At 51.6% G+C, this 11,738-nt stretch overlaps 1 long non-coding RNA gene across 4 annotated transcripts; it reads left to right on the forward strand.

Moving 5' to 3' along the window:
* The first annotated feature begins 988 nt into the window (after nt 1–988).
* On the forward strand, nt 989–10,804 carry LOC122228758. 4 transcript variants are annotated; one of them, XR_006206736.1, is made up of 4 exons: nt 989–1,147; nt 1,887–2,270; nt 8,132–8,396; nt 8,883–10,158. It is a non-coding gene; the product is annotated as an uncharacterized LOC122228758 (long non-coding RNA). The 4 variants fall into 4 exon arrangements; XR_006206739.1 differs by having other exon boundaries at nt 1,887–1,994; XR_006206737.1 differs by lacking the exons at nt 8,132–8,396; nt 8,883–10,158 and adding an exon at nt 10,598–10,804.
* Nucleotides 10,805–11,738: the final 934 nt, after the last annotated feature.

Consider the following 11,738-nt stretch of genomic DNA (forward strand, 5'->3'; position numbering starts at 1 on the left):
ACCACTGTTGGCAGGTCCTAGGATTCATTGGGTTTTATCATTAAGTCAAAGGAAAAAAAAAAAACCACAACACTTAGCTTCATCCAGAAGAACCCAAGCTTTTCAGTGCATGCACTGTTTTGAATGAGTCCATCCAAACCATCGCCATTAGATCTATAAATGGATCTCCAGGCTGGCGTCATGCATACTGGCTCCAGAAACTCCCACCCTCATCCCGTATTACCACCTCCCCATGACAGTTCAAAATTGCTCACAGAGCAAGCCCTGCCTGTGATCCTACACCTCATTTTATTAGGCAGCCTCGGTTATCATCCTAACACAGCTCAATTAAGCCCTGCATTTGCCACTCTGTGGAGATTAGAAGGTTAGGATTCCTGTCTGGAAGCCTGAAGAATCATGTGTCCTAGGAGATTCAAGTCATTTAAATCCTCTGTAGCCAGAAAATCATGCAATGAACTACTCGCTTATGTAGGGTCTTACTCAAAAATGTATAGGACACAGCAGCTGCCCTCCAGCAGCCAGGCTGGTGGAGAGATAGACTGTCTTCGTCTGTTTGGGCTGCTAGAACAAAACACCACAGACCAGTGCCTTATGAAGAACAGAAACATACTGCTCACAGTTCTGGAGACTGGAGGTCAAGGCATTGGCAGGTCAGGTGAGGGCTTCTTTCAGGCCAAAGGATGCTAATATCCTCACACAGTGAAAAGGGGCTAGAGAGCTTTATGGGGTCTTTTATCAGAGCACTAATCCCACTCTTGAGTGTTCCACCCTCATGACCTAAGCCCTCCCCAGAGGCTGTGTCTATGACCTGAGCCCTCCCTAGAGGCCCTCTCTATGACCTAAGCCTTCCCCAGAGGCCCCCTCTCTATGACCTAAGCCCTCCCCAGAGGCCCCCTCTATGACCTAAGCCCTCCCCAGAGGCCCTCTCTCTGTGACCTAAGCGCTCCCCAGAGGCCCCCTCTCTATGACCTAAGCCCTCCCCAGAGGCTCTGTCTACTACATACCATCACTTTTGGGGGTTCGGATTTCAACATGAATGGGGAGGGTCACAAATATTCAGGCCATAGTATAGATCCATAAACAAATACTCATATAATCTGACAGCAAGAGCCTCCAAAGCAAGAGCAGCAGCTTCAAGTGGGCAGAGGTGAGAGGCCCATGGAGGTAGGCTCCCTGAGGTGGGTGAGCACACCAGGCAGAAGTTACTAGAAGTTACTAGGGAGCTAAAGGACCTGGACAGAAGGGAAAGACATTCCAGGAACAGGGACCACCTTGTGCAAAGGTGCAGAAGCAAGAAGGAAAGAAGGAAAGGTGGTTTGAGAGGGAATGATGTGCCTTGGCTCCTCTTTTAGGAATGAAGGCTTCATTCTCCAGTTGCTGAAAGTGCAGCCCCTGGGGACTGCCTAGGGCCACACCCCTTCCCCAGATGGCCACATCCATGACTGCTGGACACACTCTCACACAGACCTGCTCCCACCCCTTGTCCCAACTCCACTGCGCTCTCATGGCCATCCTCAGCTCTCTGTGGGGCCAGCTGAGTCACTGCAGCTCAGCTGGGCCCTCTGCCCAGACCTGTGTCCTGCCCCTCCTTCCTCAGGTGCAGACCCAACACTTCCTAAACTAATCTGCACCTCAAGTTAGCTTGGGGGAAACTTCTTGCTTCCTGGAGCCCAACCTGCAGCAAACTGCAAGTCACTTGACAGTGCCTAGCAAACATTTTTAAACAGTGGAAAGCAAAAGAGCTCAGTCTTCAGACTTTGGGAATTACTACCTGGATAAATTAGCAGGGACTGACCCTGGGCTGAGAAATAAAGGTTCAGACACCATTTGGTACTTCATTTTGTGGTGCCTCAACCCAACCCTTTTTTTTCCATCCTCTAATGCAGACACTCAGTTGTTTGATTTCAAGCCACCAAGAATGTTCAAAGGCAGTGCCTGTGTTGAAGAAGCCTAGGAACTCTGAAATCCAGCCCAGTGAGCTGCGGCCCAGAGAGGTGAGGTCCTGTCCCAGCCCACCCACATGGGAGAGCCACAATTACAGCCCGTGTCTGAATCCCAGCTACAGAATCTTTTCTACTCTGCAGTCTTGACACATGGTGCATTTAGAAAATTCTAAAGTTGTTGTGGCGGACTGAACCCCACCCCCCGCCACCAAGATAACCATGCCCTGATCCCTGGAACTGTGAATATCACTTTTTTTTAGCCAAAGGGACTGCAGGCGTGGTTAAATTAAGGCCCCTGAGATGGGAACATTTTCCTGGATTATCCAGGTAAGCCCTAAATGGAATCACAAGGGTCCCTATGAGAAAGAGGCAAGAGAGTCAAATGCAGGAGAGGCTCTGTGACCATGAAAGCAGAGACTGGAGTCATGTAGGCAGGAGCCAAGGAATGTGTGTTGCTTCTAGAAGAAGCTGGAAAAGGCAAGATTATCCCTTCTTGTCACCAGGAATGAAAAGTTGTATGTCTGTGGCCTGGGTCTGAACTCCCTAGTGTCACCATGGGCTCACAATGAGGGAAACCATGAAAGGGGTTTCTAACAGAAGTAGGTGTTTGTGCCCCAAACTCACAACTTCCAGAAAACAATGAGCCAGAGCAAGGAGCAGATATGGTTTAGGGGAAGTGTCACTGAGAAGACCATGGACATGTGACAATGCAAATGGGTGTATCAGCAGTGAGGCCCACATGTGGGATTCCCTGGGCTTTCTCTGTGGACAGTGGACAGACCCAGCTGCTATGCACTTCACATAGCCCAGGCTGACAGCCATCCAGGGGGGCTCCTGAGATCAGGGAGCAAGCTGTGCCAGACCCCAGGTGAGAAGGAATGTGGTTGGGTCAGCTGCTGCAGGCAAGGACCCCTCAGCAAGCCAGGCAGGAGAGATCAGTGAGGCAGAAGGGAGCCCCCACACACTTCCTGAGCAGCTGCCCCAGGAGACATCTGTCTGCCTTGATTTAAACCTCAAAAATCAAAATATTGATAAACAAATACAGAGTGAGACAGAGCTGGCTGGGTAGAAGCCCAGGGAAGAGGTGCTGACAGGTTTTGGGTTATCTTGTTTTTTGTTTCTTACCAGTATGTTCTTTGGTACCAATACCACACATGTATCTTTTAGCAAGTGTATGCAGCAAGCCCAGCACATGGTCTAGGAGCTGGGGGCACTCAAGGGAGCAAAACCTGCAAACCCCCTGCCCTGGTGGGGTGCTGGCAGCTAGGGGCTGGGTTCAAACCCAGGTCAGCTCTATCCCAAGGTCTGTGCTCACTTCACTGCCCTCCAGGCTGGGCCAGAGAGCAGCGTAGGGCCCAAGGAGCAGATTTTGTAAGAAGATTGCAGTCCAAATACAAAAGGCCCTTCTTCCAAAAAGGGGGAAGGGAGGAGGAATCTGGGTTCTGACCCAGACCCTGATGTCCAGGGGCACAGGGAGCTCCCACCACCCTGCGAGAAAGTGCTTCATCATCTCAGGCTTGAGCTGGGAAAGGTGACCAGAGACTGAGGAGAGTGGCCAGCAAGTTTCAGCCCCCACCCTGATGGTCTGTCCTACTCAGTCAGGCACAGGAAGGTATCTCACCTGGGCAGTGAGAACACTTCTGCCCACTCCAGGGCAACTGCTGGCTGTGCTCCTCCCCGAGGATCTGGCCCTGCCAAGCTCAGCCCCATTTCTTACCAGTGGCCAGGGAAAATGGGACCAGGCCTGCTGTGCAAGCTGATGACGGGCCACACCTTTCATGCCAAAGCCCCTTAGAAGGAAACAAGTTCTGGGACTTTAAGCCTCGGAGGCCAGAGGAGAAGCAAAGCTCCCAAAGGAGACATGGGACCTCAGGATGACCCCATGTCCCAACCAACAGCAAGCACAGCTGGGCTTGCATTCCACACCTGGGGAAACTGAGGCACAAGGAAGGAGCTGGGCCTAAGAGCTGTGCCCTGAGCCCTGGAATGAGAAAACGGAAATCAGGAGGCTAAAACTGATCCTATCAGGGGCGCCTGGGTGGCTCAGTCGGTTAGGCATCCGACTTCGGCTCAGGTCACGATCTCACGGTCCGTGAATTCGAGCCCCGCGTCGGGCTCTGTGCTGATGGTCAGAGCCTGGAGCCTGCTTCCGATTCTGTGTCTCCCTCTCTCTGACCCTCCCCCGCTCATGCTCTGTCTCTCTCTGTCTCAAAAATAAATAAACGTTAAAAAAAAAAAAATTAAAAAAAAAAAATAAAAATAAAAAAAAATAAATAAAACTGATCCTATCAGGTGGGCCCCAGGAAACTGTCTCCCCAGCAAGTTATGTGCAGACACTGGGCCCCCTGCCCAATCCAGTTATGGACTAATGGTCCCCAGGACACTGCAATTTAGGGAAGGAAAGAGGGGTTTCCTTCCTGAATCCTAGGAAAAAAGAAACAACAATAATGGCCCAAATGTTGAAGGCCAAATAGCTTCCTCCTAGAAGGAATGGTTTTAAGAATCATAGAAAGAAACAAAGACAGACAGGCTGATACACTCCTCGACAGACCTAGGAGCAGCCAGAACCCTGCTGGAGAAACATCCCAGGAAAGATGCCACTTTCCTGACTTCTGAGAATGCCCCCAGCACCCCAGAAGGGATCCTTCCATGTACTGGGCTAATTTTAAGGCTCAACGGTTGAATGTTGTGAGGCCCAGTGGTCACACTGCATATACCCAGGCCAGCATCAGGCTCAGGACTGAGAAGGAGCCTGCCACCCACCCAGTAAGCCTGACCCCCAAGCCTGAAGGCCACCTGATTACATGCATGCTTCAGCAGGGTCCCTGGGTCTGTGTTTTAAACAATGCTGCAGGGGGTTCTGACATCCATCACACCCATCTGTGAGCTTGAATAAACCCCAGGACAGAGTCCCATCCTGGTGTGAGCATGTTCTATGGACGGCCCACTTGGCACCGCTGCTTTCTTGCCCATGAGAACATGGTCACTGTGAAGTTCACCCTGGAAGGCCAAGAGTCCTCCCCTCAGAGCAGGGGCACGAGGACAAAGCCCTGGGATGCCTGGCCATGCTGCACTGCAGAACCTGGGATAGAGGAAGAGTAACTGACAAATGCCATTCTCCCACCTCTTATCCTGGGAAGTCAGCTCCATGGGGACTAATGATCCAGAAGATGTAGTAATGGATGAAACTCCACTTGAGGTCCTAGGCCTGAGTCTGATGCCACCTTGTACCCCTGCGTCCACAGACCCAAACAGTGGGCACTGGGTTCATTCAGAAGTTCCCTGGAGTCCCAAGAGTGTGTCATCAGTGGACCTAGAGCAGGGAAGGGCTGAGGCACCAGATGAGACACCTCTAAAAGGGGAGCATGGGACGGTTTCATCAGGAAATCTAGTGTCCCAAACCACCTGCTTCCTGATCCAGTTGGGCTCTCCTGTTAACTGACATGAGATGTTCTTTTTTCAATAAAAAATTTTTTTAATTAATTAATTTATTTATTTTAAGAGAGAGAGAGAGAGGGAATGCAAGCAGGGGAGGGGCAGACAGAGAGGGAGACAGAATCCCAAGCAGGCTCTGTGCTGTCTACGTGGAGCCCAACTCACGGCTCGATCTCCTGAACTCTGAGATCGTGACCTGAGCAGAAATCAGGGGTCGAACACTTAACAGGCTGAGCCACCCAGGCACCCTTGAGACGTGATGTTCTTAATCTCCCTCCAGTTTGGTTAGCTTTTGAAAACCTGACCTTGGGCTGTGGCCTAGTGACAGCACAAGGTCACGCTGGCCCAGCCTGGGGATCCAGCCTGTGAGGCACCTTCCCCCAACAGTGACTCCTCTGTCCTGGTCCCCCAGCCGCTCTCCACCTCATGTGGATGGGACCCCACTCTTCCCCTATGGACCAGCCCTTTCCAGGCACAGCCTCTGTATCTGCCAGCACCCACATGAGGCAGTGGGAACAAGCACCTGTGCCCGCCCCTTCAGCTCACCCTCTGGGGCAGCCTGCCTCCAGCACACGTGTCTGACCCTACACTGGATGCCCCAGCTGTTTGGTGCTGGTGTAACCTGAGTGGAGCCAAGGAGATTGAGAACGGGACACAAGGGAACGCTCAGACATAGGGAGGACCCTACATCCCTCACCATCACAGAGCTTCCGGAAGATGCATGACCCAGGCTTGGGCATAGCAGGACCCACCACACAGAGCTGTCTGCCAAAGTGGCTGGGGAGACCCCAGCGTGCTGGCATGTGGTGCAGCCCACATTCTTCATCCAAAGGGGGGCCCAGGCCTGCCTCGAGGGTGCTTCAGGTCAGCTCCATGGTGATGGGCTCACTGGAGAGGTGTGGCAGCCCAGACCACACAGAGAACACTACCTCCCAGCCCTTGGGGAGCTGAGATGGACAACAGGAGAGCTCCAGCATGCACCCCTGATCCAGCCTGTGAGGGGATCACCTGGTGCAGCAGGTGGGATGTCCCACGCCCTGCCCTATATACTGGCCAGCGACCCTGGAGCTCCCCGCATGCAAGGCTCTGCAGGAGGAGGCCTCTGTGAGCACAGAGCCACCTCCCTGTGAAGAAGAGAGGCCACTTCACTGCCTTCCACCCATTTTGAGGAAAACAAATCCATCCAGGGAAGAAACAAGATAGCAAACAGGCCTTCTCAGCACTCGGAGAATAGGGCACAGGAGGCTCAGGGCCATGTTCTGAGCAGCTCTGGGCCTTTTGGGACAAACTCTCGTTCCCCCTTCCTTTGAGTGTCAAATGGAGCCACCACATCTGTTTCCATTCAGAGGGTCAAAGCTGGCACGGACCCAGGAGGGTGCCAATAAGCTGGACTCTGGATCATTCATGTGGAACTGTGGGCAGGTCTTTCTTGGGCTCAGGCTGCTCCTTTGGAAGTTAGAGGAATCACAGCTCCCGGCTTCCTGCTGGGGATGACACTCAGTGGTGACCAAAACCTGGTCAGGCGTCTCTGGGCCCCTTCCACTGGGCTTCAGCCTTAGCCTGTAAAACTGCAACTTTCAACACCAGCAATGTCCCTCCACCGCCCACACACCCACTGAGGGACTTGAACAAACTAACGTGGCTGCTAGCAGCCTGAGGCTGCATCTCTGGGACACAGCAACCCCCTGCAAACACCTGCTGAAGAAAGCTAAGGCTGCCAAGAGAATTTGCCATGTGCTTCAGCTGACATCTGAATGCAGGCACCTGACCCCCAAATAAGGCAGTTCCTTCAGAAAACTTAAAATTGTAAATTCTTCCTCTGCGGGCCCTTCTGTTGAAAGATATTGTATTTCCTACCACGCGGGAGTATGTTTCTCAAGGACTCCTGGGCCAGCCCTTTGAAATGTGGTCATCAAGAAGGACAGGGCCCTCCTCGCAGAGTCCAGGGAGGCAGCCCTTCAAATCTAGTTTAGGCGAATGCCAGTTACCAGGCACAGCATCCACACTGACCAGCCCTCTCACCCACTTTCTGGAATCTTTCACTTGCCTGACTCTGCTCAAGCCTCCAGTCCCTGGTTCCCCCCTTAGAATCCCAGACACCTCTGTTCCAGTCAGAAGGGAGCTCAGCTCCTCCCCCGCTGCAGGGGTGCAGACTGACACCTGTCCTCACCAGCATCTGGCCCTGTGTGCCTCGGGAACTACCTCAGCCTTGGTAGACCGGTAGAGAGCGGCTGTGTGATGACCAGAAGGAATGCACGTGCACACCCTAGAGGAGACTCAGACACGATGAGAATCAGGGCCATACTGCACCTTTATAAGGCCCCAGCTGTGTGCTGGGCACATCTGTGGTCACGAATGTGAAAGTCTCCATGTCTCCAATCTACTAAGAGGATGATCTGGAAATATAATCCAGGCCCATCTGACTCCATAAACCCCCAGGTTTCCTCCCAGAACCAAGTGGCAATGTGTAAAGAAGCCACAAGTGTTAGGGGTGCCATGTCAGGGACTGAAGCACTTTGCACAGACAGAATACCGTGCTCCACTCTGGTGGAGGAGTGTAATGGTGGAGTCGCCAGGTTTTCAAAGAGTAATACCAGGGCAGCCACAGACCCTGTAAGTGAGAGTGAGGAGGGAGGGAGGGGAAGGGAGGGAGAAAAAGGGAGGGAGAGGGGAGGACATTGGGGAGAGAGACAAGGGTTGGGGGAGGCAAGTCTGAAATTTTCAAGTGGTTTCCTGCCCTCTTCCTTCCTCAGCCCCTCCACATCCTTTCCCAAAAGGAAACCATGGGGTGGGGACAGCCCTGGAAACTGATTCCCACTCGATTTTCAAGAGGAGCCACCTTTCTGAGCAGAGAGCCTCCATGCCAAGCTTTTGTCTGCAAGGAGTTTTTCTGTGAATTTATTAGAAGCTGAAGAAATGCTGACAGAGCAGTTTTGCCCAAGCCAGCAGGCTTCCAAGTGCACCTCATTAGACCAGCTTCCTGCAGGCAACAGGGAACAACAGGCAGGGGAGGCTGAGGTGGGTGACAGGGGACAGGCAGAGTGTCGGGGCCCACCCCTGGTTGGCATGGAGGGAATGCTCACAGAGCACAGCTCCCCAGAGGAGCAGGAAGAACCACAGGGCTCTGCACAACCACCTGCCCACTCAGGTCACGCCAGACTCTCAGGACATGGGAGGCTGGAGGGCAGGCGGACAGAGGAACCACAGGACACCAGGTTCCCAGGAACTGGTTCTCTCCCACCTCCCCCACCCCCATGCTCCTTGTTCATTTCAGGACAAGGGATTGCACTTGGAAGAAAGGACCCTTTCCCCTTGAGACCCCAGCTTTTCTAAATTCTTCTCGATTCACAAAGTAATCCCATTTTTTCAATCATCCAAGTCCACATATTTTAATGTTTTCTTAAAAATAAATAGCAATCCCTGCGGTCATGAGGACTCAGTATGTGGCAGGCAGGCCTGAGCAAAGCCTGTGGCTCCCTGGTCACAGTTACTTGTTCCTGCCAGCCTCATCAGAACAACCGAACAGGCGTCTGAGGTGTTACAGAGGAGGGACCCCAAGACGAGAGACGTGAGGGACTCCTGGAGTCACACAGCGAATGCGGCAGAAGCCATGGACTTGGGGCTCACGTTCAGTCACTGCTCCACAGCAAGTTCCTACCTTAGAGTATTTCCACATTCTCTGTCTTGTTTATTCTTATAAAACCTGATGAAGTAAGCAAGCAAGAGTTACCCCATTTAACAGATACGGAAATGGAGACCCACAAAGGGCCTTGCAGGAAGCTATGGAGTCAGTGAGATAAAGCCAGCTAGAGCCTAAGTGTCCCGTGCCTTAGCCTACATGTCATTCTACCTCGCCAAGTAAACTTTGCTCTGGAAGCGATTGTTGAAAAATATTATTGGTAATGTGATGCTGTGACTGGATGGATCCTGGGGTAGGAGAGACATCATTTGGGTAGAGGAAGGGGTGTGAGGAGAGGTCAGGAGGCTGAGAGGTCTGGACTTGGAGAAGGGCAGGGAGCTGCCGTGAGTGGGTGGGAGGCTCCACAGAGAAGAAAGAGAGCTGGGCGCTGCCAGCCAGGTTGCCTGGATGGTGACCACCTTCCCAGCCACAAGGCCCACCCATACCTCCAGCAAGAAGAAGATAAGAGTGAGGAGAGTCTCAATGCTGGACATTGCCGCATCTTCACATGGGAGCCCTAATCCTCACACACCCCAGATGAGGCGTGCTCACCCCTGTGTCTCTCCGAAGAAAGAACCCAGAGACCTCCTTATGATTTCACCAAGCGCCAGCAGCTTTAGGACAGGCCCAATTTCCTCCAGCTATCAGTGACCCGTTCTTTTAATACCTCCTCACAGTTCAGTGACCAGTTCATCCTGTGTGTGTGCACGTGAGTGTATGCATGCACACACATGTGTGTGCCCCTGCTCCCACGCTGTGGCTGTGGGGTGCAAAGGATGGAGGCAGGAGACCTGCTCAGCACAGCCACCCTGACACGAGCCCAGCAGCCACCCTGCTCAGTGTCTCACCGCCTTCTGCTAGGAAAATGATCACTAAGGCTGGATTTTGCCCACAGATTTGGATCCCAATGAATATTTCCAGCAAAAGTCATGTAAATTGATTTGTAGAAAAGGCAAAGAGGGAGAAAAATGGGAGGCTGCAGACCCTGAATTCAATACCAAATAATCTAATATGCCCAATTGCATTTTCTTTCCCTACCTTTGATGTCTGCAAGCAAATCATTGGCACTTTAAGTTTGCACATATATCTCAATGCAAAACAGTCAAGCGGCAATAAATAAATGCATTATCCAGATAAATGGCTGCTGGTCAGGGTGCAACTGCAAAGAACAGTCTGTGCTCCTGCAGTGATTTACAAGCAGGAAATTCACTTATTCTCCCCTGACCCTTGGCTGTTGTCAGCTCTCATAATTCTAGAAATGGGAGGGGGGGGGTGGGTCAGGGGAAGCAAGGATGGTAGGAGGAGGAAGTATTGGAGGGCACCAGGCCTGGGGAATAAGAGAAGACCATTTACCAGGCAATGATGATGTCTTGGCCTTCACAGCCCCTAGGCTGCCCAGAGCCCCAACCTGATCTCTGCTCCTACACTTTAAAATATCCATCCAATCCAAACATCAAACATGCTAGTCCCAGCCTGAAATTACACCAGCAAAGCATCTCACCCTATGGCCTTCTTTGACCTTTCTCCTTTGATTCCCTAGGGCCACCTCATTCTTCATGAAGAATGTTAGGACAACCTGCCAACTACTCACCTTTTCATCTCTCCCCTGTAATCCATCCTGCCTAGAACTGCCAAAGACATGGTCCTAAAATGTAAATCTTGACATGGCACTTTCTGTTTAGTTCCTCAGTGTTTTTCCTTTTCCACCCTTCACTTGACTCCAGAAACCTTAAATAGAAACATTCCTTTTCTCCCAATGTAAGGCCTTCTCTGACTCTTTCCTTTGTTTTCCTATTCACACACATGCCCACCTGAAAATGGGTCATGAGCTCTTTGAAAGTAGGAGCTGCATCTAATTCATCTGTTAGCTCTCCAGCACCTGATACAGTGCCTGAGACAGGCACTTGGTGGATGCTATATCCAGAAGGATGGATGGATGGATAGATGGATGGATGGATAATGGGATGATGAATGGGTGGGTAGCTGTTGGATGGGTAAATGGATATGTGGGTGAATGGATGGTTGGGTACATAGATGGATGGATGGGTACTTGGATGGATAGGTGATGGGTGGGTGGACTGGTTGATGCCAGTAGACAGGTAGATGACAATAGGGATACTTGAGCGGGCTGGTGGGAAAGGGAGTAGGTGGTAAGTGTGAAAAAAGAAAGACCCATTGGGGCTCTGAGGATTAACTCCTCTGAGACCCTGAGGAGGCTGTCTGTAGTCTAACTAGTAGGGCTGACTACAAAATACCGTGAATCTTCTGGCAAAGCTTAAATCCCCTTGTGTCCAAGCCCCATGACCCACCATGACTTAGCTTCCATGGAGGTGAAGCAAACCGTCGATCATGCCTTTGAGCCCCACCTTCCTGGTTTACTCACCATTTCAGCACTTCTTGGAACTGCTTGTCCAAAACAGCAGCCCTCTCCCAGCTTTCCTTCCATCTGCACAATGTAAGTAACCTTCCACGATTTAGGTCATTGATCAGAATGAACTGTTACAACCACAAACAGAGCCTACAGCCGCAGTATAGAAAATGCATCTGAAGGAAACAAGGCTCATCACTCAAGCTATGGGCACAGAGCTCCGCCCTCTTTGCATCTGACTAATTGCAGTGACCCTCATTCAGGCCCTATTTTGTCCACAGCAACATAATTAGAAATGTTGTCAAATATTTTA

This window comes from Panthera leo, chromosome C1, assembly GCF_018350215.1.
Source record: "Panthera leo isolate Ple1 chromosome C1, P.leo_Ple1_pat1.1, whole genome shotgun sequence".
Taxonomy (NCBI): Eukaryota; Metazoa; Chordata; class Mammalia; order Carnivora; family Felidae; genus Panthera; species Panthera leo.